The sequence below is a fragment of the Thermobia domestica genome, chromosome 1, assembly GCF_964235325.1.
Source record: "Thermobia domestica chromosome 1, izTheDome1.hap1.1, whole genome shotgun sequence".
In the NCBI taxonomy this organism is placed as follows: Eukaryota; Metazoa; Arthropoda; class Insecta; order Zygentoma; family Lepismatidae; genus Thermobia; species Thermobia domestica.
In genome coordinates, this window is record NC_137454.1 from 314,465,229 (window position 1) to 314,492,982 (window position 27,754).

Consider the following 27,754-nt stretch of genomic DNA (forward strand, 5'->3'; position numbering starts at 1 on the left):
TAGTCCACATTAGTCCACATTTCACATTAGTCCCATTGCCTAGAGGGCAATATATTTGCAGAGTGCAAAGTTTAAAACTTGAATAATATTTTAATGTTTTCCGTATGAAAAAGTTAAAAATCAAGAGCAAATATACTATTTCATAAACAATCCTCTTTTACTGTTCTAATATGTATAATAATAGCGTAAGAAATCTAAAAATAATTCAGAACACGTTTCACATTTGTTATTTTTTGTTACGTAGTTCTAGCTGTAGCATGTAGTGAGTGGTATTTAAATGAAATAAATTCACTAATTAAGCATATTCGAATTAAGTTTTATTTTTAAGTTAGGGATGAAGGGGCGGAGAAATATGTAGTTATTGGGGCGCCGAGAGCAAAAGTGCGTAGAGGCGCCGAGCTTTTAAATGCAACACTGGTCGCTAAATTAATTGGTAGAAATTTTAATGTCATTTAAGACCAAATTTAGTCCTAACGGTGGCAGTATCCGTTTGCTCTCCTAGGAGAAATGAAAGGGGCTGACATCAAAATTATATATATATATATATATATATATATATATATATATATATATATATATATATATATAAAAGACCGACATTAGTGTCGAATCCATAATTTTCGAGGTGGATTAGATAAAGAGTGGCACTCCAGGTGCTTAATGATATAGAAAATTAGTTTTTCTTTCTTTTTTTACGTTGGTCTACTGTTCCTTGATTTGAGACTTTCAAATTTCATCCTATTTTCTACTGAAATGTGTCTGTAAAGCAACAAAGAAATAATTATATATGATAAATTTAAATTCATTTTAATTCGGAAGTTGAGAAACACTTTGCCATTATATATCGTAAAGGTCAGATCCACCAGCATAGTAACAGAGAGGTGCTTGAGCCATTGACGGTAGAAATTCAAACTCCGGTAAGTGATAATTTCACAGTCTTGTTTTATTACAAGTGTAGCCTCTTTAGTCAATGGAGAAGAGGACGTGGGTCATGGGTCAGAGTTGATGTCGATGGGTCGGAGTTGGTCGCAATGGTTCAGAGTGGTTCATAGTTGGTGGTGGGTCAAAGTAGATCACGATGGATGATGGGTCAGAGTGGGCCAATGGGTCATTTGGGTGGTGGGTGATACTGGATCATGGTGGGTCGTGAATCAAATTTCCATTGACCCACACCATCTCTGGTTAAAATTGTACTAAAGATAAGAGGCACCGAAGATGCATGTCGGCTATTATGCTCAAATTTTGCACATAGATAGTACCCCACCAGAAAGCAATAAATCTGAAACGGTTCACGGTATCACCTCCTAGAACTCGAGATGTAGGGGTTTGTCTGATTGGCTAAATTAAGACGTCAATGATTTATCCATCAACAAGCAAGCTTTTTATGATCGTTTCCGTAGGGAAATCAGAACACGTGCCTAGTAATCGTAATATTGATAGTTCGCGTCCACCCCGGGGTATTTGTTTTGTGTTTTTTGACTCACCTAAATATAAACAAATCACACATATAGGCATTTTAACATATTTTGGGAGAGTAATTTTGTGGTTCGTTGTCGTTTCATCGCGTCTCTACCGCTGGTAGTAAAGTTTTCAAAATGGAACTGGCGCCACCGCGGATTGTCGCTGCGGGGCCACCAATTTTTGGCGAGAGGTCAATAGTTGACCATCTGTAGTCCACCGACGCTTACAGCTTAGGGTAATGAACGATGTCTTTGCCTTGTAGACGTCATGACTACCGACGTCGGCAGTCAACTAGATTTTAGTATTCCTTTACTAACCATCTATCGTTCATGTTTATACACGGTGTTGTAATAATAATAATAATAATAATAATAATAATAATAATAATAATAGTAATAATAATAATAATAATAATAATAATAATAATAATAATAATAATAATAATTATTATTATTATTATTATTATTATTATTATTATTATTATTATTATTATTATTATTATTATTATTATTATTATTATTATTTGTAGTAATAGTAGTATAATTGATAATAGAATAATTATATTGTCTATGTATTGTCTAGGTAGGACTACACACAGGATTTGGCTCGTTTTAGTTTGACTCGACTCTAATCCGAGTCGAGTTGGAGGGTATTTTTCGCACCGAGTCCTAGAGTAGACCTCAAAGATGTCTGTTTCGAGTCGAGTCGAGTTTCAAAGAAAAGTCGCTCGTGCCCATCCCTACTAATGAGAGCTTAATCGGAGTTAAGCGAAATCGAAAGTCACACTATTTATCTAAGCGACCCCGAAAACTATGAATTCGACACTAATACCGATCATTTTCTAGCAATCTTTTATATATATCCCCCTCCCATTCACCATAGGTAGCCCGACAGCACTCTTTTTCAGACTATAAGAAATTTGGTTAAAATTACTCTAGGCCAGTGGTTCTCAATCTAATTCCTATCACGATCCCCTTTTATCACATCCTCTTGCCAGCGACCCTTTTATAATTTGTGTTTTATAATAAGCTTGTGTGGGATTTTTAACATACCTATTTCTATAATAGTAGAATCCATTTCTTGTTTATAGTGAACAGTGCCGTGGCATGGAAAATCAGCGCTCGGGGCGAGAGTATACGACGATGTCTCCGTACATATGAGTGAGGTCGACAGACTAGCTGCGAAGCGCCACCATGGTTGGCACAAAGCTCAATAAAATTTTCAAAAGTAAACTCTGCCTTTTCTTGATTTTGAGCACATTTTATTACGTTTTTCCTTCTATTTTATACATGTGCACATGCACTTTCCTATAGGGATGCACGCGAGACGCGAGAAGTCTCGTCTCGTCTCGCATTTGCGATACGAGACACGAGACGAGAGTGAAAATTTTATGCGAGACGCGAGACGAGACTAAACCATGCGAGACGAGACTAAACCATGCGAGACGAGACGCTAGACGAGACTCGGTTAAGTCTTGCACGAGAAGTCTCGCGAGACTTCTCGCAGTCTCGCAACATTTATGAATTACATTTAATTGTATATTTAGTAATTTTACATTTATTGAGTTTTCTAAGTTGAGCGTTAATGCCTCCAGGAACAAAAAAGTGATTGGGGCAATAGACATTTTATTAGATTTATTATTAATCAAGGTTAATTTTCAGAATTAAAGCCTTCTTTAGTTTCTAAAAAAGAAAAGCTTTGTAAATTGGAAATTTATTACAGCATCGATTTAGGATTTATTTTGCGACACAAACATATACACGCGGGCGCGCACGAATACATGAACTTCTATTTTTGGTCTGAAAAGCGAATAAGACTCCCTATTGCTGCGAAATATGATATTTCTGTTGTTTCTGTCTTTTTCACATTACTACTAGCGATTAATGTTGGGGGATGGCGGGGAAATCCCCTCTCGTCAAAGTTTATCCCCGGCCCGACTCGCAGAAATAACATGATATTTTTACATGGAATAAGTATTTTCTTTCTATATATTTATCAAAAACATCCCCCTCTAGTTCGGAAGTTTAATTCAAATACTGGTTTGGCAGGATGTCCCTATAGGTTTCGTGGGAGATGGTAGGAATGGCCCTATATCTGTCAGTAATTTTATTTTCTAGATCTGGCAGTATAAGTTGAAAGCGAAAGTTGATAAAATGCGATAATCCAACATTGCTACAAGCCCGAACGAACCAAAAGAATTGGGTCGTATTGTGTTGTGAGGAGTTATTTTGTTGTGTACAAGCGCTTTTGGTGGTATAAAAACTTCTTTATACTGGAAAATCACCCTTCAAGGAAACGACCAAAACGTGTAAATGTTGATAGTGGCGACGATATTTTAGAAGAGGCAAATATTGCTGGAGACCTCTAAGCTGGAAAACAATGCTGGATCCAGCAACAATTTATGCTGGTTTTGCTGTAAATTATGCTATTAATTTGACGAAAATTAATGGTCCAGCGATCAAATTCCAGCACAACTTTTCTTTTAATTTGGAGCGGAGGGGACACAAGTTCGAATACCATATTGAACTCTAGGTTCCGTCTCCTTAGGATGTTATGAACATTCATCCCATGGAAAGCAATGGAAAACCACCATTCACCTTGCCAAGGGACTTTTAGGTCAAATACCTGCCTTCGGACAGAATATCACATCATCATTCATTAACAGCCATAGAATAACACATTGCAAAATTTTGACCTAGAATATATGCGAGACCATGCAAGAAAGTCTCGCGCGAGACTCAAAATTTTATGCGAGACGCGAGACGAGACTTCACATTTGCGAGACGAGACCTTACGCGAGACGAGACCAACGCTTGAGGTTGCGAGACGAGACGAGACTTTTCCATTTCTCGTCTCGTCTTGTCTAGCGTGCATCCCTACTTTCCTAACATGAGTAACACACTTCCTACGAAATTTGTGCCCCCTTTTTTCGGCGCCCGGCATTGACAGTGGATACAGTAACTGTACTATCTATATTCCCAACGACGAAGGTGCTGGTTCAAGATGGATGTTAAACTCCTTCTTTGCAGACGCCATTAACGTATATATCTGATCTAAGCCCACAACTTCTTAACCAAATAATAGAATGATCATGCTACAAGTCTTTGCAACTGGTTTTCTGTAACAAGGACTTGAACAAGTTCTGCCTGATGAGGAGAGAAGAATATCCTGGTCTGGTATCTGCTGCTTTAAAAGTAATAATTCCATTTGCTACATCGTACTTGTGCGAAAGTTTTTTTTTTTCATGGTAAACATTAAAACAAAGACAAGATATCGCTTATCAGTTGAAAATGGCTTCATAATGTTCGTCACGAAGATTGAACCGGGCATTGCTGCACTAGTGAAATTATACCATGCTTAGGTATCTCATTAGGTTTCAATTTTAATTGTATTTCAATGTGCAGGTTTTGTTCCATGTGTATTTTTCTAGTATTTCTATATACAGTTCTCATTAGTATCATATCATACGTCTTTCATTTAAATTCATTTTTAAACAACTCTGCACCCTTTGACAATGTTCAGTAGACTTATTTTTTATTGTTCTGTACAGTATGTATAAAAAATAAAAGTATGCCTATCAGAACAAAATTCAAAATAATTTCCGGTATTATATTCTAACTATATTTATCTCTTCCGCTTATCTTCGCGACCTCCTAGGGGCCACGACTCCCAGGTTGAGAAACCCTGCTCTAGGCATACATGAGTTATGTTGGAACATACATACATACACTTTTATATGTATAAATGCAGATAAGAGAGAGTTGAGAGAGAGCGATTAAGGTATTACCGCTCTCAATCTCTTCACTTTACTTTTGCGATTCGTGAGTTTCTTACGTGACAGTTTGGGGCTAGCTAGTTTTTTGTCTTGTACCACGATCCGATTTTCGATATGCTCTACCTAAATGCTGTAATGCGAATATTGAGAAGTTACCTGCGTATGAAAATAGCTGCAAATAAATACATTACATAACTTATTTATTGCTATTACACGATTTTCTTAATTTGCATTTAATATTCACATATAACATACCGACGTTCTGTCAATACCTCAAATGTTATATTTTAAAGATAAGAAATGTCGTGAAATGATATGAATATATATATTCAACTGATATATACAACTGATGAATTGTAATGTAACTATTTTACATAATTTTCATGCATTGAGGAAAGTAGAATATCATAAAAGAATCTCACCTGAACGGGTATCGAACTCACGATTTAAACGCTCGGGGGTGTACCACTGAGCTAACATGTGCCAACCGAAGCCGAAGATGCGAAATTAGTAAACGAAGCCCGGCTAGACCCACTAAGGACGTCTAGACAGCTAAGGGAAGCTTCTCTTTTTCCTGGTAGTAAGCATACAACTCTGCGAAGGATTCGTCATGCCGGGTTACGTGGCTGTGTTGCTGCCATGAAAGAAAAACTCTCAGACGACCACAAAATTTACCGTCTCGCGTTTGCACAGGCGAATGTGGGTCGCAATTGGGAAAACGTAGTTTTCTCAGATGAATCCATATTCACAACATCAAATGTGGGACGCCGTTTTGTGTATCGCCCGAGAGGCACCCGATATGACCCTGGATGTGTTGCTGCTTAAAATCGCAGTGGCCATGTATCTATTTCATGTTGGGGTTGGATTTTCAGGCGCGGAGTAGAACAGCTTCACAGAATTGAAGGACACCTGGACAGTGCTCAGTACTTAGATATTATGAGTAATATCATGGTGCCATCTGTACGAGTATTTCAGCCTGATGGTGTAATTCAGTTCCAGCAAGACCAGTCGCCAATACATACTTCCCGTGTGGTTCAGGAATGGTTCGCAGGGCAGCCTGAGATTGATTTAATTAACTGGCCGCCTCGTGGAGCAGACCTCAATCTCATGGAAAATATGTGGGCAGAAGTGAAGAGTACTCTAAGGGATAGTTGGCCTGAGGCACATCCACCAGAACCCAAGATGACCTGTGGCATCTTGTTTCCGAAGCATAGCTGGAGGTAGGGGAAGGAGATAAATTTGTCACCCATTTAATAGATTCCATGCCCAGAAGAATAGGGCGTGTAATAAATTCAGAAGGGTGATTTTTTTTTTATTCTAGTGTTTGTTTTAAATTGATAACATAGATGTAATATTTTATGTAAGACTCCTGTAATTGGGATTCTCTTGTTGGAGTCAGCGGATTTAAATAAATAAAATAAGTATTGGACACAATATTAATGTCCCCGCCTTAACTCCCGAAAACAGTCCTTTTCAGGGCTACCTAAACGCTTCTGAAAATATTTCTAGAAGTAAATCACTCCTTGAATCTGATTTCTGTGCAATTCTACTAACAAAAAAAAAAAGATAATTCTCTGCAGGCTTTGAACTCAAGACGACCTCATTAACAAGCCCGTACTCTACCAGTGAGGTAACATGAACACGCAAATCCAACCTGAAGAAACACGACTTTCAATTTCCGGTATTCCATTACACTGATGGTCATATACTTTGCAAATGTTGTATTCAACTTGGGATATTCCGCAACACATAAACAAAGCGAAAAAAAAAGAGAGAAAGAAAGAAAGAGAGAGAGAGAGAGAGAGAGAGAGAGAAATGAATATACAAAACCATATTCAACGTATTCGAATGAGACTCTAAGTAACGATATTCCGTTCTAAAGAGAATTTGTGTTTCTTCCCGTGACGTTAAGGGGATCGGGAAAAGTTATGTGTCTTGAAGCAGGATCCGACTTTGGATACTCTGTTTACACACTTTCTATATTCGTAGGAATATACTGTATTTCACGAATGTAAATGACATGCTGTATTGAGAATATTGAGAAGTTACATCAGTATGACAAATAGCTGCAAATAAATACACTACATAATTTATTTATTGCTATTAAACGATTTTCCTAACTTGCATTTAACATTCTCATATATAATACCGACCTACTGTGAAAATTATCTCAGATTTTATATCTTAAACATAATAATTACTACATTCTGCAATGATTATGTTATATATATACAACTGATATATATTTAATGTAATTATTTTATATAATTTTACATGCATTGCGGAAAATATAATTTTTAAAAAAGGCATTGACCCACATAAGATTCGAACTCATAACCTTATGATTTAAGGTCCGACAACTTACCAGTGAGCTAACACAAGGACTTCTGCTAAGGTACTTTTAGCGATGTATAAATATTCTCAAGACAATTATGACATTCATATCCACTACAAACGCTGTTTCTGTTCTACTTTGACTTTTATTTTAGTACTCAGGTGATAATTATATTCTATGTATTAACTTTGAGCATTCTTTTACATATGGAAAGATTCGTTTACGTATCTAAATGTTCCATCACGTATGGAGAGCTAAATGACTAACAAACATTTGCTGACATTAATACAAAGTTTCGAAATATTGTATCATTAAATATTTCAATCAATGTTGCTTTTTTTTTCTACACTTGGTAACAAGTCTTATTATATTTAAAAGAAGAAAAACACATCTGCAAACTTTTTCCCGATTGCAAAGGCTGGCTTGGAGGTTCGAACCTGGTTTACTATTTCCCGAAGATACCCGAAGTTGGACTTTGAAAATTTTTGCCTCAAAACACCAATAAAGAATGCGCTCAACCTTTTTGAGACAAGGTGTACAATGTTTCCCTCCTTACCGAGTTGTAAGCCTTTCTAAAATCAATAAACAGTTCATGTTCTGGGTAATTTATGCGCATTTCTTTTCGAGTATTTGTTAAATGGTAAATATCTGGTCGGTTTCGACTAAATTCACACTGATAATCTCCAATAATTTCATCTGCGTATGGGGTCAATCTTATTAATAGAATGTTAAGTGAAATGCCTCGATAATTATTACAATCAATTTTGTTGTCTTTCTTGTGAATTGGAACAGTGATTGATTCTTCCACTCTTTTTAAATGTATTCCATAGTTTTTCTTTTTGTAAAAAAAAAAAAAATCGCAACTATATGTTGAATTGTCTTGTTAAAAATTTAGAAACCTTCAGCATTTAAAAATTTAGAAACCTTCAGCATTGGGTAAACCGTGATGGTGGTTATATATTCTACAGCCTAGGAAACCATACGCTCAGATGAACCGTGTATTACGTATATCATCCATGAACAGAAAATTCGATCCTTTCCCGATTCTGAACAAGCTTAAGGAGCAGTCAGTGCATTACAGAATTTGGAGCTTTACCGATTTTGCAGATCCGAAAGTACTGATAGGTGGTAACACATTATTACGTATGTGATCAATTAGTGAAAAATATGTTCGAAATATTCATACAATGTATATGAAAATTAAAACTTAACTGAAAAATTTCAAGAATGTACAGAACCACCCGAAACGAAGCTCTTGATGTGCAGATTTCTCTCATGTTTTTCTTTATTTTGCTTCAAAAAGAGGGTGTGTGACATTTTGAAGTAAAAATACTACATACAATTTTGCTAGTTATTTGTGTATCATTTTTTAAAGTACTTATTGTATTTACGAGGTTAAAATATTATTACATATATTGGTTAATCCCTTGGAATTCATAATGTAAATATGTTAAGAATTTTAAAAAATCTTTTTGAAATTCATGGTTTATTTTCGATGTTTCATATTATTATCTGCATCAGCCACTATTTAAATGAGCTTTTTTGTTGTAGAGAAGCGAAACAAAGTCTGCTCTATAAGTTTAAAGCAAAATTTTCAAAAAAGCCCAAAATTTCCCAAGCAAAAAAGCGAAGCAGAAAAAAACGATGTTTTTTCAAAAAAGCCGGTCTTTTTCCGAGCCCTTGCATCTCTACATATGATGTTCAACCCAAACTCACATAATCTGATCTGGGTGATTAGTGTTTAACGTCCTTTTCAACAACGGGGCTGTATAAGACATGGATATACAGTTTAAGGTGGAATCAGAATGATCGAATTTCATTGAAAAAAGTCAATTCTCTCCCACCGGGAATCGAACCCGTAACACTTTCAATGATGCACGCGCTAGCCACTAGACAAGCGGGAAAGGCTTCACATAATTTATAATCGAATTCGGGATCCTTTGCATAATATTGGTTGGAATAGAGTTTAGCATTGGGCTATATGAGACGTGGATCTACAGTTTAAGGTAGAATCCGAATTACTATGATATGTTCACCTCTCAAGGGTTTTCCATCAGGAATCGAACCACGGATCCCGTGCACCAAAGGCTCGTATACTAGACACTAGGCAGCAAGGAGGAACATTTGCGTAAGAGATAGGCAACTTATATCGCGCCTATGAATACAAATATTATTCCCTTTTATCCTACGTCTTTTGTCAAACCTGCAAAATGATAATAACTTCAAGAAAATGCGACGCCATTTCCTTCCCAAAGTCCATTTCCTGGACAAGGAAAAGGTAAGCCCCGCAAACTAAGTTCATAGAAGTACGATATTGTCAATTGAGAAAATAAAAGAAAAAAAGTAGTAGAGTACAAAGAGCCTTCACCTACAGCCTGCGGTGCCTTGCGTAAGTTGTGTATATCCATCGGGTAAAGTAAGAAGTTGAAGACCTTGAGCTGCTTCGCTTGTTTTAATTGGAAACAGGAATTATAGTTGCAGTGTGTTCCTGCGACTTCAAACGTAAACACAGGCTGCGGCTTTGTTCCGACTGTTTGGATCTTCTTTGTTTTGACACAGATAGAGCTATTATGGTTATGGCACTGGTAAGCAAATACTGACCATTCGCAAGTTCTTGTTATTTTATGTAACTTAATTTGAGATAAATTGGTAATTTAGCATATAAAGAATATATAATGACAGTATACTTATCACTACTGTCTTTGACCAAGTTTTAAGAGATTAGGCCTACTCGAAATGTTTAACATATTTTGTAAATTAACTCTTTGTAACATTACAGCAAAATTAACTATTCAGGAAATGCGAAAGTTTATCCAATCTCTTCTGTTCTACGGACTCAATTCACTGGTGGTTGCGCTCACTAATTCCCTTCGGGGTCGAGTTTGCTTGGACTCAAACTAGCTCGCATCACGTGGCTCAGTGGTAGAGCGCTTACTTCTGGTCCGTGGTTCGATCCTTGGCCAAGTTAGTTTGTGGAGGACATCATTGTGCCCATAGGTTTTCTCAGGGTACTCCCGTTTCCTCCTACTTTCTCATTCCACCAAATCTTCCATCATCATTCACTTGCTTTAATCATTCTCTCCCTTAGTCTAAGGGCATAATTGTGGCACGTTAAACTGAAATATTTCATTTATTATTTTTTTCGAACCAGCTCGCTATTAATTAATAGGGCTTACACTGACTCTTCTTTGCGCTCAATTATTGAGCTCAAGTCGGGCTCACGAGCTGAACAACTCTAATTCTCTGTCAAGCCAAGCTAAGACACGTCTTCATTAGGTGATCAGATGTACTCTTGTTACGAGTATTATACTCTTTTGCAACTTCAGATACTATATACTCTTCTTTTTTCTGGTCAAAATTATTGCTTTATACCGTACTCTTTAACGTGTTACATCAAACTGATTTGACATAAAAGCATTCAAGTGGCCCAGTGTAGCGTAGTCGCTAATGCTCTCGCCTTTGGTAGTGCGGTCCCAGGTTCAATTCACGGTGAGGATACTCGGTCGGAAAAATGTAAAAGCCTTTTCAAGTTAGGCATTTTGAGTGAAGTTTTCCCTGGGTATTTCTCATTCATATCAGGAAAATGGCGGGGTGGCACCTAATGCAATGGTGCCAGGCTTCTCCATCCCTTTCATCCTTTTTCACTTCCTCGGATAGTGTGATTGCCGAGAGACATCATCATCGTTCACCCAGAAATATAAATCCTAATCCTAAAAAAGCATTCGAAACTAAAAACTTATTATTAATCACTAGAGACCGGATGTTTAGACATTAAAAATCTGGAAAATAAGCAGGCAATAGGCACTTACAATTTAAAAAATAGGCAGTAAAATAGGCACTAAAATAACTTGAAATAATGAAGATAAATACTCAATACATTTAAAAAATAAATTTGTCATAGATAATATTCAAAGAATATAGAAACATAGCAGTTTCTTAATAGCTTTTTTTACTGTATATAGAAAAACGAAGCTTGACATTTATTCCATGTATATTTGGTAAATACAATCTATACAGCACTTTATCACTACATATAACAGTCCAAATTTTATACACTTATCAGTACACACAGCAGTCCAGAGTTTTAGAGCACTTCGTCAGTACAGATAGCAGTCCAAAGTTTTACGACATCTTATCACTACAAACAATACTTCTCGGAAGAGGCTGAATCCATTCATTTTTACCCAATAAGGTCTTATTTTGAAGAAAATGCATAGAATAGGCAACATTAGGCACTAAAGTAATTAGGCAGGAATGGACGAAATAGGCAAAACAGGCAAAATAAAATTGGCTTAAATTGAAACTAAAACCCCCAATATCAACTTTAAAACGTTATTTTTAACCATATCATTATTATTATTATTAAAGAATAGGCATTTTGCTTAACATCCGGTCTGTATTAATCACTTTTAGAGATACCAATAAATAAATAAATAAATAAATAAATAAATAAATAGGGTATAATCTTAACAGAACGGTGAATTAATATTTCATTCTTGCAACCGCATTCAGATCAGGAAGTAATAACCTCGAACGTGTCAAGAATATGATCTGCTCTGCGAAGGTCAGCTTATCGTTTATGGGTTTGGCTGCAATATAGCGTCCGAGGCTATATGAGATGTAGACCTACAGTTTAAGGTGAAATCTGAACTATCGAGATACGTTCAAATTTTTCAAGTATTAACTCGCGGGAATCGAACCACGGACCACATACACCTAAAGGCGAGCGCGCTAACCACTAGACCACCGGGACTCTACCCATAAGCGCTAACCATTGCTTACGTCACGTGGTCATGCCCTCTGTCCGTTTCATAACGATTCAACTATGGTTATCAGTAACAATAAGTCCCTCTCTAAGACAATTTTGAAATGAATCAACGTTAAACCAAGCTTCCTGGTTTTGTTTGATGCTTGAAAACAGAAGGCAGACCGCGCCCCGACAAAATAGAAGTAACTTCAATTTAACAACCTTACACGCGCCTTGTAATGTTCTTACCAACAAAGATTCATAAGGTACGCGAAATTATTTTGTGCATTAATCAAGAAAAATAATGTAAATATTTCAGAGAATTTTATTCAGTTTGTTTTCGCTATTAAATAGATTTGGGGAGGGGGAGGGAATAAAGAGAAGGGCGGACTGGACAATTGTTCACATGTCCGGCGACTCAGTTCACCTAGGATTGACATTCGTCCCGGAAAATCGAGGACCGCCATGGAATCGAGATCTGCGTTCCAGCGTCCCGAAAATATTTCTCGGGACGCTTAAATGTCCCAAATTTCAGTGAAGAAGAAAGGAAGGGAATATGATAATTTGCTTTTTTCACAGGGATATAATTATTCTCTTAACAGAAAAAAAGTTAAAATTCAACAAAAGAGTTCTTTGAATATAACACCGCCAGAACAAATTGCCAATGAATTAACCGTCCTCCCCTCCCCCCCAAAAAAAAACTACAACACGAATGTGCAAAACGTGTGAAAGGAAACATCATACCTTGAATAAGCTAAAACCGACTCTGAAAGCCACGAAACATAACAGATCCTGAAAAATGTATACAGCTGGTGATCAGAAAAATGGAAACACCTGTAGTTGGCAACACGTCAGATGTATGGGTTGGCAGTGGTGTTGTGGCGCCCGCAGCGCCGGACCGCTGGTGGTGGTATGTTAGGTCGGTCTCCATACTACGTCAGGCACAGTGGAACAGCAGTGTCCAGTGGCTGCAGCAGACGGAGGTAGTGTAAAATGGGAGACCTCTCAGATTTTCAAAGAGGGCAAATTGTCGGTGCGCGGTTATGTGCAGTGAGTGTGACGGCAGTGGCTACTGTGTTAGGTGTGTCGCGTGGGACAGTGTCGAAGGTGATGACGGCCTACACAACACACGGGAAAACCACATCGGGGAAGCGGAACAGTGGGCGGAAGAAAATCATGAGTGACAGGTCACGCCGGGTATTAAAGCGCATTGTCACGCAGAACCGTGGTGCCACTGCGAAGCAAGTGACGGAGAAACTCAATCAGCACCTCCCCCACCCTGTTTCGACAATCACAGTCAGCCGCGAATTACATGACATGAACTTACGGGGTCGTATTGCACGGGCCAAAACGCTCATCAGGGACCATAACGCTTTCGCACGCCGCAAATGGTGCCGCGACCATGCAACTTGGACCGTTGAGGACTGGAAACGTGTGACATGGTCGGATGCGTCATCCTTCACCCTATTCCCAACCACGGGCCGTGTTTATGTGTGGAGAACGCCCAAAGAAACTTATGATCTGCAGTGTCTCCGCCCAACTGTGAAACATGGCGGCGGCTCGGTGATGCTGTGGGCCGCCATATCATGGTTTTCATTGGGTCCTGTGGTCACACTTAGCGGACGAATCACTGCCAACGATTATGTCGCAATTTTAGGAGACCACTTGCATCCTATGGTCCGGATGTTGTTCTTGGACAATGACGCCATCTTTCAGGATGATAATGCACCCATTCACACAGCTGGCGTTGTTGTAGCGTGGTTTGAGGAACATCGGGATGAAGTTCAACACCTCTCCTGGCCCGCCCAATCCCCAGATCTCAACATAATTGAACATCTGTGGTCCGTCTTGGAAACACGACTCCGGCGACGATTTCCACCTCCATCCTCTCTCACAGAACTGGCCGATGCCCTGCACGAGGAATGGTGTAAAATTCCACTTGCTACCATTCACGATCTCTATGCCTCCATCCCACGTCGCATCAAGGCTGTTCTGAGGGCGAAAGGTGGCCCGACACCATATTAATCTGGTAAGTTGCAATTTCGTTCAGGTGTTTCCATTTTTCTGATCACCATCTGTATATATATATATATATATATATATATATATATATATATATATATATATATATATATATATATATATATATATATATATATATATATATATAAAGCATTGTGCTTACCAGGGGGAGGGGTAAATCATCTGCTTACGTCTGCTAAACTAGGGAGGAGGAGGTCTACTAATATGACTAAAAATGTCATTACGTAATACTTTAACAATTCTATCTAATTGGAAGAAAGTAAATTAGTATAAACACTTATTTTCATTTTAAGCATTTCAAAGATTCTCGTAATTTAGTTGCGTCCCGGATTTTCATTTTTGAAATATGGCAACCCTAAGTTCACTCCAGAACAATAACATTTGTGTAAACGTGCAACTTTTTTCTTAGAATTTCTTTTTTCCTTGTGTCCATACTTATGGACACCCGGCATTTCCTTGTAAACAGTTAAGGAAAAGACAAGGCAAACTCCAATATTGTACGAGTTTCCTGTATCCAGTAATGAATCTGACCTTGTGTGGTAGATCCGATGTTTATTACATCTACCTTGTGTTGGACGTAAACATACACTTAAATGTTGGTAGTGTTCTCCAAAAAAAAAAAAAAAAAAAAGTCTATTACTAATTGTATCTTTGTTTGTGTTCTTGGGATTTGTTTGTTTGGATGTTATGGAAAACATATTCAGATACTTTTATTTATATTTCACAGCGTCCTTGAGAAATTATTTATGTTTATACCAGTTTTTATAAACATGCTACATAATTGTGACCTTCCTTGTAAATACGTTGGCTATCAAAATGGTGTATACCACTGTTAGTGTATTAATATGGTTTACCTGCTCGTCTATTAGAGCTATAGCTAGGGCAGCCACCTTTCGAAAGGAAAAGGTCAAGACGCTTTAATTTTTTTGTTACTTGTATAAAACAAAATGTAGGAACACTTCATGCAGCTATTCGGGAAAGGGAAAAGGGGTATAGCATTATAATTGATGTTGGAAGAGTATTGTTTGTTGTTTTTGCTTCAGGTGCTGCAATTCCGAGGGATATTGCTGGTGATGCCGCTTAGAATTAAATGTATATTACTGGTTACTCGTTACTGCCTTGAGAATTCGATCTTCATTAGTTACAAAGTGAGCTTTTTTTTGTTTGTTTTGTTTTGTTTTGTTTAAACCGGACTCGTTGCTACCTAACTTCTATATAACCATATGAAACTGTTGCAAAATCAATAATAATCGATACCAACTTCATCAATATGCATGAATGTTCAGACATTTATAAGTCCAAAGATAACCATGTCGGAACTGTCCCGGAACTCCTCCGAGGTCGGAACTGTCCCGACAAAACCAAGACGTGTGATAACACTAGCGACAGACCCGGAGTGGATTCTCGTATTGAATACAAACAGCAACAAATGCAGTGGATTCGTCTACTTAACCCATTGTGTCCCAATGAATACAAAGCCAAATTTGGTGAAACTAAGTTTTTAAACGTTACCTCTCTGTTTCTCGTCCTTCCAGCTGGTTTCAGAGTGAAAGCACGTCGTAGCAAAGATTACGGCTATCATCTGATGTAATGTATTTACTTAGAGCAGTGAGAAAAATCATGTACAAAACCAATAGTAAAAGTAAATAACAATATTTTCTATGTAGTCTGTAGTATGATACAGATATAGTCTATGCCAAAAATGATTTTTTCATTTTTATTCACGCTTCTCAAAGGTTAATAGTCCATTTTTGGGTTCTTAGAAAAATACTCGAATAAATATTAGTAATACGTAAAGTACACTCATCCTCGGTTTTACAGACCTCGATTTAACGGATATTGGAAGCAATAAGCAAAACCTGTAGCACCCGATTCAATTTGAATGCACAAATTTTAAACTAGAAATGTGAAAATTTATTGTGTTATAGGGCATATTTACAGTGTACTAGGCATTTTACACTGTCAGATTGGATAGTTTGCTTGATTAGAAAGTACACGGTGTTTGTCCACCACAAAGCACGCTTGGCGCGAGCTGAGACCGAACCAGGGTCACCATATACCACAGGCAAACACTACCACTGAGCCATCACGGTCCTCTGAAAATTTTAGTATAGTATTACTTTAAAACACGATCCCCTGACAGTGCCAATTCAAAGCACTTTGGCCATTGACGTTCAAGTATGTTTATGTGCTAGTAGAAGACATTTTGTCAAAGCCGGTCATCTTCGGCACGCATGATGTTATCATCGGTATCAAAATGAACATCTTCGAACTTCATTTGAGATTTGGAAACATATGCAATTAGAAGGGCTCAAATCGGGCGAATGAGGTAAATGGAGCCTTCTTAGAAGCAGTAATCGTGATTTGCTACCATGGCGACTTCTAACTTGTGGTTAGGAGCGTTGTTCTAATATAAAACGTCGTCTTTTATAAGTTTTTCTTGAAGTTTCTTTTTTTCTGAACTCTTTGAACGGTACTTTGTAGAATAGCGATGTATATTCCCAGGATGAGCGTAGAGTAGTTGTAATCTTGCGAATTCGGATTTTGTGCTGAAATATTGGGTCGAAGACTATAATTGGCTTGAAGTCACAGTATGGCCTTTCGTGCTGTCTTCTGAAGATGATCTTATAATAGTACTTCAATGTTCAGGTAAACTATAAGATAGGTTATCCTGGTTGGAGTTGAAGTCCTTGAAGTAGAAGGCGCTCTGGTGGTTGGCAGTATTTATGCGGAGTGTGTCATTTGTGTTTTCTAAGTGTTTACGATCGTTTTCCATTTAGTCGTCTACTTGTCAAGGAGATCAAGGTGACTTGAAGCTAGATCTGTGCGTATCAAATGTTGGATGCCCGTGCCGATGCGTGTATTGGTATACAAGCTTTTCCCTCATATCTATTCCGTCTATCAATACAAAACTTGGTACACACATTTCTTATCCCCAATAGTATTTTTCGAGATACATTTGGATTGTGCGCTTTTACCCGGGGCTACTCTAGAGGGGTCCGAAGTTGATTGGAGGGATGTTTGGAAGGAATTTTCCCAACATTCTCCCAATTTTCCCTTTAAAATATGTTATGGGCTCCAATACATAGCTCCTCTGGAAAGCTTGTTTCATGCCGAAGAATGAACTATAAACCATGACTGTCCAATAAACAGTGTTAATGTAATAGCTATTTTACCGCGAGTCTACGATTTTCTTTATACTAATAGGGTTAATGGGGCCTAGGGACTTACTCCGTTGTCCATGACACCAAATTTTTTATATATGAACATATCTTTGTTATTTTTATCGAATGAACTAGATTTGATTCGGATATCCGGATGACAGGTTCATGTCCGTTCCTTTTGAGTAGAGCAGAGGAGAGGTACACGATTCCTGAGGAACTCCTCACTGATGTGGTGTATAGTGGAAATGATAGTGCTTACTTTCACTCTGACTATCCAGCGTTCCAGGAAGGATCAGAGCAGACGGAAAAATTATTGATGTATTTTATGCAAGAGACCGACGTGCCTCGTCTTATCAAATGCTAATTCTATATCGAGAGTTACTCCTAGGATATAGTTGACTATTCTTTCGACTTTTCTGGTTATCTCTGAGCGTTCTCTAAGTTTTCCATGTCACTATAAATTATACTGAACAATAATTTAAACCAGTGGTTCCCAACCGGTGAGTCACGCAGTCTCATAGGATGTGTCGCGAAATTTTAGAATTTAAAAATCATAAAATTTTAAATAATTACTTAAAATTAATATTGAGACAGAGTGTACCAGTCAATGCCTCCAATGCTCAGTGCTACATAGAAATGAAAATGAAATATTTAAGTTTTACGTCCCCCGGTTAGGCTAAAGGAGACGGTGGTGATGAAAAATAAATGAAATGGTAGAATGAAGAAAGTGGGAGGAAACGGGAGAAACCGCAGAATACCCACGAACACGATGTTTGTCCACCACAAATTCCACACGGCGCGAGGTGGGATCGAACTAGGGACCCGAAGCACCGGAGGTGAACGCTCTACCATTGAGCCACCGCGCTCCTCAGTGCTCAACAACAATGGTCAGTCTTTTATAGAAAGTTGTAGTGTTACACTATTATAAAGTATGCAATGAATCCTCGAGTTACGAACCCTCATTTCACGAACAATTCGATTTAGAAAGTTTTGTGAATAATTTTTTCCTCGGCTTACGAAAACATTTTGGGATACTCGACCAATAAAGCTTGCATACTTGAATTTATCTCTCTCAATCTCCATATTTGAATCTCTCTCGCTCCTTCTTTCTCTCTTAATGCCATTTGTCACGAACTCACATGGCCTGGGATCAAACGTCCGACTCTTGAAATCAAATGTAAATCCCTACCAATGTCTATCGTGACTCCCTATAGTTTTTTTTTTTTTTTTTTAAGTAGGTTGCAGATATTTAGGCACTTCAAATAGGGAACATAGACACAAAAATCAATGAAACAGTCGCTTTTGTTCTGGAAATGTCTATCTCAAAGATTTCTCTCGCAGTGGACGACCAACCACGAAAAAAAAATGAAGATATTCTGTCAAAAGTTGAGTAAGACCGGCGTGTAAACAATCATGACATCGGAATGACCTAAACATCCATTACATCCATCCATTACCTAAACATCCATTAAATCATTCGGATTGAAACTAGCTGAAAAAGTGCTCTTACCCCTTGGTTGTACGTGAGCTCCCTCGTGGCTAAGCGGTTAGCGTACGCGCCTTTGGCGTGGGAGACCCGGGTTCGATTCCCGGCGGGAGCTCATGTGGTTCGGATTCCACGTTAATCAGTAGGTCCACGTCTCATATAGCCTCGCTGCTGAAAGGGACGCTAAACTAAAATCAACTCAACTCAACCCTTGGTTGTACGCAACCCGCCTTTGCTTCTGGATTTCTGGTTGCAGTATATTTTAGGATGTTTTTTTTTTCACAGACGTTGTTGGAATTATTTGGCTTTTTATTAAAAAATAATTAATTAATTATTACTTTTTCTAATGTTTTATAGTATGAATCTTCCTTGGGAATAACTTATTCGATTAGTGAAAAACGACATCAAAATATAACCAACGTTTCTCGAGATAATCGCGCACAGCCATACATACATACAAACATACTTATATACAAACATACAGGTCTAATTCAGAACCTCCTTATTTTGAAGTCAGTTAAAACAAAAATGGAGACTTACCATGATCTGTATTTATAATTATTTCAATAGGAAATAGAATTTCTATTTACGAACATTTTGGTTTATGAATGGCGTTACAGAACGAATTAAGTTCGTACCCGGAGGGTCCAATGTGTTATTATTAATAGAAAATCAAATAAGTATAACGCTTTGTCGTGAGCATTTAGTAAAGCGTATCTTAGTCAAGAAAGGTTGAGAACCACTGGTTTAAACGGTAAGAGTGTGTCCTCAAACCACAAGTTTTCCTCCTCTAATGAACTAGTATTTCCAGTAGGTCTGTATAAGTGTAAAGGAAGAATGATTAACAAATGCTAACGAATTCAAATGAAATACCATTGAAATGATAATAAAAAGTGAGTCGAGAGAGAACACTTAGAGAAAACCAATAGACAGAGATATTGCCCACTCCACCACAAATCATCATTGGTGCCGGCCTTGAGTGGGTCTTGCAAATTCTCGTATCTTTAGATGTATACTGTACCATTGTATTATTGTCGATCTAATTACCAAGTTGCTACTATTGAAAATAGAAGAGTATAGGCTTCACTTCGAAATAACTTTAGGATTATTTTATTGTTGTAGTATATTATTAATATAGCTTACATTGCAGGGGCACACGCAAGGGGGGATTTCGGGTTTAACCCCTACTCTCTTTAAGGAAGATATTATGCAAAAATAAATATTTACCTATTAAAATTTGTATAGAACCTGACATTTTATGAATCTGGGAACTTGAAACCGCCTTAATGAAATACTGCGTACGCTACTGTTGTCATGGAATGAATAAAAGCTTCTTTAAAAGCACGAATTTGCATTATGTTCAAGAAGAAAACAATAAACACTAGTGATTCAGTAATTACGTTATATTTTCAAAATTTCAATTCTTTTCTTGTTCGAAGTATTGCGTATGTAATACAATATTATGCCTAATAGGATACTTACCTAACTGGGGAAATATTCCGGAGATGAGATAAGTACCAATCAACTGACGTTATTGCGTTGGACAAAATAACGTAGGTCAGCGTAAATTCTCTTGTGTAGTTTTTGAGAGATTCAAGTAAAACTTTTTTTTTTTTTTTTTTTTTTGTGAAATGAAAATTTCTATATTATACGAAAATCACACCACATTTTAAGATGAATCTCATTCATTATAACACTAGCGGAACGATAGTGCACAGCGTGGTTAACGAAATACACAACAAAATTATTATTAACTGTTAAACTTGAATTTTTATTTTACTATTGTATTGTGTATAGATGAGAAGCAGTGATTACTCAGTAGTAAAGCGCTATGGACTTACACCTTGCGAACGTAGTTACTGATACGAGAGATTGAAACCAGTGATAACTTCGAGCTCAATCAGGCGCGAGAGGCTCGTGTCTGCTTACTTTATAACTATTTAGGCTGTGTAATTGATATTTCTTCTGGTGTCAACACGTTTCCCGGTTCTTACTTCTACTGAACGTCTGAGATGCCCTTTAGAGGTCCGATTGTAACACGAAATCAAGCACCCGGGAATATGGATGACTTCGAAGGGGTGTTTGTGGAAGATGGAGGATGTATTGGGGTATTAGTTGTTGGCTGGTCTTCTCTGCAGTCTGGGAACACTAGCATCGGGTGATCAAACACAATACTGGACGTTTCAGGCGATGTCAAACGTGATTGATGTATGTGCCCTATAACTTTTAGCGTGGTCGCTGATATCTCTACCACACGTTCGATTCTGTATCTTGAAATCAGTTCACTGTCTTCATTCACGTGTCACAATTCCATGGTGTCCCTTAACTTGTGGACACGAGTGTATTAAAAATAATCTTTGGATCACTCAGTCATCTAGTAACTTCATTATCCAACTATTTTATTCATTAAGCATCTTAAACAATTTCAATCTTTGATAGTTTCTGAAATGAAAGTGATATTTAATTACAAACGAAGATATTGAAGTTATAAAGGTTGGTGGTAAGAAACCCTAATTAACGCCTTAATAAGGGCTTTCCGGTTGTTGCGCCCATTATGAGTTATGTTCAGAAACATGTGAAAAAACGAAATATCGAATATTTAAGATATTTAAGGGGAATTGTTTTTCCATATAAAAAGCGCAGGTTCATTGGACACATTACGGCCAGGCTTATTACAGAAAATCTTTTCGGAATGGAAAAATCAAAATACAAAGGGAGCTGCAGTGAGATATTATTTGGTAAAGAACGCCTTCAATTGTAATTTAATTTTATTAATTCTGAGAGGGGAAGAGATGTCAACCAACTCTCGAGAAGCACAGTCTTCCCGGAAGTATACCAGCTGGAAGAATCACTTATGAGATATTCCCGTTGTTCGGATTCCATTCATGCAGCCTCGGTGCTGAAAGAAATACTTAACTTCAGTTCAATGAACCCACCAAATCTTATGAATATTGGACTCAATATATCGAAAAACTTAAACATTCAATGAGAAAAGCCAGAGTACTGTTAATTTATCATCTTTCTTCCGTTTCATTTTTTTTTTAAAACATAGTGTAAATTTGCATTCGTATACTGAAAAGTTAAATATTACGAAATCCGCAGAATATTATTTGATATTGCGATGCAATCAACACAGACAACTTCCTCTCCAATTTTCTTACCCAGTTACCCAATTTCTGAAAGAATGAGAACATGTATTTCATATTGGACGACGGCGATCAAAATAACGCTGTAAGGCAACTAATTACTTTCGGTGATTTTTTGACCTGGGATAAAGAGGATAGAAAGTTGACGTAATCGTGTGTTTACCAGATTGTGAAATGATTACTACCGGTCTCATTGCCGTACTATTAAAGGAATTGAGAGTACTGTAGCAAAAACAATGAAAGCTCGTACAATATGACTAATTATATTATTCCTTTTACTGTTACGCAACTCACTCTTTGTATGATTTAAGTTGGTACCTAAAGGTTCATCGGCACAGAAACAAAATCTCACTGAATCGTCTCAGCCAATCTAGTCCGAATTGTTATTACCCTTTTTCGTGAAGATTTTGTCTTATATTATTCTTCCAGATTCTTTTTCTACCCAAAAGTTCTGCATTCCAAAGTTTTCCCTACTAGAACGACGTGTCCCAACCAACTTAGAAGTTTACATCTTACTAGGCAAGGCAGTTTAGTGATAGAGGTACCACCTTTGGTCCAAGAGGTCCATGAATCAATAGCAAAGCATATGAGTTTGCGGTGGACAATATCATGTCATTGATTTATCTCGGGGTTCTCCTGTTTCCTACTAAATTCTCATTTCAATTATTTCATGATCATTCATGTTCATGGATTATCAGTTTACTTCATAATAAAGGGCATAAACATAGAAGTTAAATGACAGATTTCATTTCATTTCTCCCTGTGAAACTTATTATTATTATTATTATTATTATTATTATTATTATTATTATTATTATTATTATTGTAATTATTATTATTAGCGGTGATGGTAGTAGATATAGCAGTACAGTAGTAGTAGGAGGAGGAGGGCTAGGAGTAGTAATACTGGAAAATATATTCAACTAACTTAAAAAGTTCGTTAGTGAATTCTCTATGTCTGTGTGTCCGTCTGTCTGTTAGTTGCGATTTTTTTAATTTTGAACCCTGCATTCGGTAGAGCATAAAAAATTATCAGAGAAAGTGATTAAATTTTTCGCTTCACCCGTAGTGTTCCCGAGATATTTGCCAAAAAAAAGAAAAAAAAATGACCGACTTCCAGAGATTTAAAGAGCCATATCTCGGGAATCGTAAGTCATAGAGAGATTATATTGGTGTTGATCAATATCTAAAAGAATACTAAATATTATGGTACCAAATAGTAACCGGTGGCCACTGTCCAACTAGCCACTGGTTTAGCCAATGGTCAGTTGGAGAGTGGCCACCAATTAATATCGGTACCAAAATGTTAACTATCCTCTTAGGTATTGATTAACGCCAATATCATCTCTCTATGACTCACCGTCCCCGTGATATTGGCTAAAAATGGCCAAGTTTTAGATATTTAACGAGCCATAGCTCGGGAACCTGAAGTTGTAGAGAGATGATATTGATGTTGATCAATACCTAAGAGGATGGTGAACATTTTGGTACTAAATAGTAACCGGTGGCCACTGATTAACTGTCTACTGGTCAACTGACCACCGTTCTCCAGATATTGGCCAAAACTTTCGTATTTCTAGATATTTAAGCAGCCATATCTCGAGAACTGTAAGTCATAGAGAGATGATGTTTTGCTAATTTTTGCAAGAAAGAGAAGGTGCGGATAAAATGATTTATTTTTACATCTAGGAATAAACACAGTTATCCTTCCTGCTTCATCTCTCCATTCTTTTTAAGTCCGTTCTGGCAATGCTCTTGAAGTATTCTCAACTGGTTTAAATTGGAACCACTGGCTGACAGGAGAAAATTAATTGACTCTGTATTTGTAGAAAAGATACTTGACAACCGATGTAATTAGGACTATATATTTTTTTAAAATGTGGATTAAAAAATTTCAATGTACGGTACAGTTTGCAGCAGAAAGCCTGCAACATGAGCATGTAAATTTATCGTGAAACTACACCTAACAGCGCAGGGAATCAACATAACGTCTAAGTGGCACGAATTACGCCAGAAGAAACGTCGGCATCCTCCCCTGCACGTTTATTTTGGAGCAAAAGACTTGATCGTTTCACAATAAACTTACATGCTCATGTTGCAGGTTTTTTGCTGCAGACTGTACAAGGGTAAACATTTTATTGCAACCACATAATAGGAACCATATTTTACTCTCTAGCCTTTTACAAACTATAATAGACGGATATCTTAAAATATGACTCTATTTTAGAATTTTTAATTTGTAACTTAGTAGTTGTCTTAGTCTTTACTTTTAAATTTTGACGTCTCAGTGTTTAGCAATTGACATAAAATACACTGTCAGAATTTATCTTATTATCAATTCATGTTAAAAAGTTGATCATTATCTCTTTTACTATTTTTTAGTGTTGAAATAATGTTGTAGACTGACAAAGTGCTACATTTTTGCTTCATTTCAGTTGTTCTCAGCACTAAAATAAAGTTTATTATTATTATTATTATTATTATTATTATTATTATTATTATTATTATTATTATTATTATTATTATTATAGTAGTAGTAGTAGTAGTAGTAGTAGTAGTGGTAGTAGTAGTAGTAGTAGTAGTGGTAGTAGTAGTAGTAGTAGTATTGTTCCGTAAACAACATGTACTCTAACAAATATTGTTTTAAAAATGTAGATATATGAGTACTAAACTATAAAATAAGAATCAATTGACTTTAGTCCATTAAATTCGAAATCTGAGATATTGAGAAGAGTTACAAAATATTGTAGCTTAAACTGAGCTTATTTATATTAAAAAAAAAAAAAAACTCTGAGTACTTGTCATATAGATTGACGAATATGTTAAACTTAGCAGAACATCCGTTTTTCGCACGGGAAGAATACGTTTCATTTTGGACATAAAGGGGTGAATTTGAATTTTAACGACATGAAAAGTGTCATTGTTCATCTCAGGGAGCTCGAAAACCATGGATTCGACACTAATATCGGTCATTTTCGATCATTTTTAAATATCTTCCCTCGTACCCTAAGTTGCACCGTCAAAGTGAAAAAATAAAAAAAAAAAAACGTGCTAGGTCCGAACCTCATCTATGTTGAAAACTTGATCGAGATCGGTTGGGTGGTTCAAGGGGTATGAAGTCACAAACATAGTCACTTGCATTTTTATATATGTATATAATTTTGTGATAAAGAATTATTTATCCATCTTTACTATATTTGTTAGATATTTATCTCGAGTATATCTATCGTATTTTAACCAATATGACAACAAAGTGATATTATTTAGTTTGGTAGACATGAAAATTAAGAAAAGAAAAAGAAAAATTGACGACTAATTTATTTTAAACGATTGTCTCGAAAATGGTATTTTAGAACACCGAGCATTTTTATTTGATCTTGATTTTAAAACCATTTTTAATTCAAGAGTTTGCATATATTTACAGACCTAACTTCCTAACAAGGGCCCTAATCTGCAAAGTTTAAAATTCAGCTACTACTTCTTCTACTACTTGTATCAGTATATACAATAGATTCAGCTAGGAAACCAAGAATCTATCGTATGTTTCGTTTATTTGTGGTTTTATACTGCGACAATACACAAAGTAGTGGCATACACAAAATGTCATCAAAGAAGTGGCAAAATGGCTCCGAGCCTCATATCATTTCAGAATTTTTGTAAACATGTCTTTTCATAATGTCTTGTTGAAGGAGGACTTAAGACCCAAAAACTTCCTCTGCATACATCATTATAAGAATGAGCCTGAGAATGCAACTAGCAAGAAAAAAATAATAAATTAGGAAACAATAAAGAAAAATGTTATCTTTGAAGTGAGCATAAATCATAGTAATCTAGGAAAAAGTGATCCAGCGTGGTAAGGAAACGTTCCAACGTGATTCACTTTACAGTTTACATTACTGCATGTTAAAGGATCTCGGAGATTTGCGAACCAGCTAGTGAAATACAGAAGGGAACTCAAGATGGGGAAATTATTGAAATACAGAAATTAAAGGACGTCCTTTCGTTTTATACAAAGAAAATACATAAAATATTTTTAAATGTGAATTTATGTGTGTAAAATGTTCTAGCGCGTAAATACTTCAAAATTTAATACCTATATTATAATTTCTTCTCTTCAGGTTGCACGCGAAGCTTATGATAAATTTGTCAGTGTTTGGACTTCTTTCGAAGCTATCTCGGTGAGTTTTTTGTTTACAAAATTCTGTAAATTTTTAATTAAAAATAAGTAGGCTTACCAAGGCATTATAGTAAAATAACAAATAGTATTTTTTATTTCTTTCTCTGGCGAAGCTGCTTACTTGTTAGTATCAAGCCTTTTGCTTTGAAGACAAGTTCCCACGACTTTCACAGATTTCAATATTCAGTTATTGTGTGGAACACCTTGAAGTAGTTCTTTAAAAAAAAAAAATAGAAAAGTAAATACATTCAAGAATTTTTTCAATATGTGTTTTTGTCTCTCGTATATCGAAACGTATTAGTTTTATTTGTTTCATTTGCTTGCTGCTTGAGAGAGTTTCAACTTTGTTTTCCAGTGAGATTGGTGAGAACTATTGTCATTATTGAACAAGTTCTACCAGATTTCTAGAAGTGTTTGTGTAACCTTGACAGAAAATCTTTTCTGAAGGACCTTTTTTTTTTTTTTTTTTAATATCCAGTTTTGTCTGCATCCGCTATATATTCTTTTTCATGTTGAATAATTAATCTCTTTATTAACTAGCGAATAAGGAATGTATAACTTTGATTTAAGATTAAAATTAAGCATTAGAATGTAAGCTTAATAATATGTTTCGGGTTTGATTGTGTAGGAATTAACATCTTGTTCAACAGATTAACTTTGATTTATGCATGAACAGAAATGGGTAAAAGAAAAATGACAATCAATCCCTTATTCATTTCTAAATTTATATAATATTTTATGGTCAATGATTCTACTTTTTATAATATCTACAAAAATCTAGTGGGTAATAAATGCACGCATAATAACCGTGTTTAGTAAGTAATAAAGAGTAAACCTAGAATTAGGTAACTAGGGAGAACACTCAAATAACGGAGAACTGGGGGGGCAGGGGGAATGGAGAGTTACGAATTATGGGAGGAAACTATGTAAAGTTTTTTTTTTACTCTTATTATTGCTATTAAAATAAAATCATTTGTATTTTTTCCTTCGGTATCTTGAGACAATCGACAGTTGGAAAACATAGTTAGACGGGACTCGAACTCGTAATCTATATTTTAAAATTGAAAGTCAGTATGTTTCTGACTCTTAATCTCTTGAACCACCCAAGCTACAGTATCTCGATCAAATTTTAAACATAGATGAGGTTCGAACTTGGGAGTATTTTTATCTATTCACTTTGACAGTAGAATTTACAACGATATGTTGTATTTTTAATTGTATTCTTTGAGCAAAATGTGTGATCTTGTCTATAAAATATGCACTAGCCAGCTAAGTTAAGAAGAAGAAGAAAAAGAAAATATATATTATAAATCAATGTAAGTTTTGTTGTTATCACCAAGACGACATATTTATATATTACTATGGTAACAGAAGCAAGGTTAGATGTAATGTCAACTACCTTTTAAAAATCATAACGTTT

General features: G+C 36.4%; 1 long non-coding RNA gene across 3 annotated transcripts in view; it reads left to right on the forward strand.

The window, feature by feature from the left end:
- Positions 1–27,754, forward strand: part of LOC145667864 (uncharacterized) — an 80,207-nt gene that overhangs the window by 45,763 nt on the left and 6,690 nt on the right. For 2 of the 3 annotated variants that reach the window (XR_014127920.1, XR_014127918.1), the window contains exon 2: positions 26,276–26,335. This is a non-coding gene — a long non-coding RNA (uncharacterized LOC145667864). Of the gene's footprint in view, positions 1–9,998; positions 10,157–26,275; positions 26,336–27,754 lie in introns of those variants that run through there. The other variant, XR_014127919.1, reaches the window with a different exon arrangement.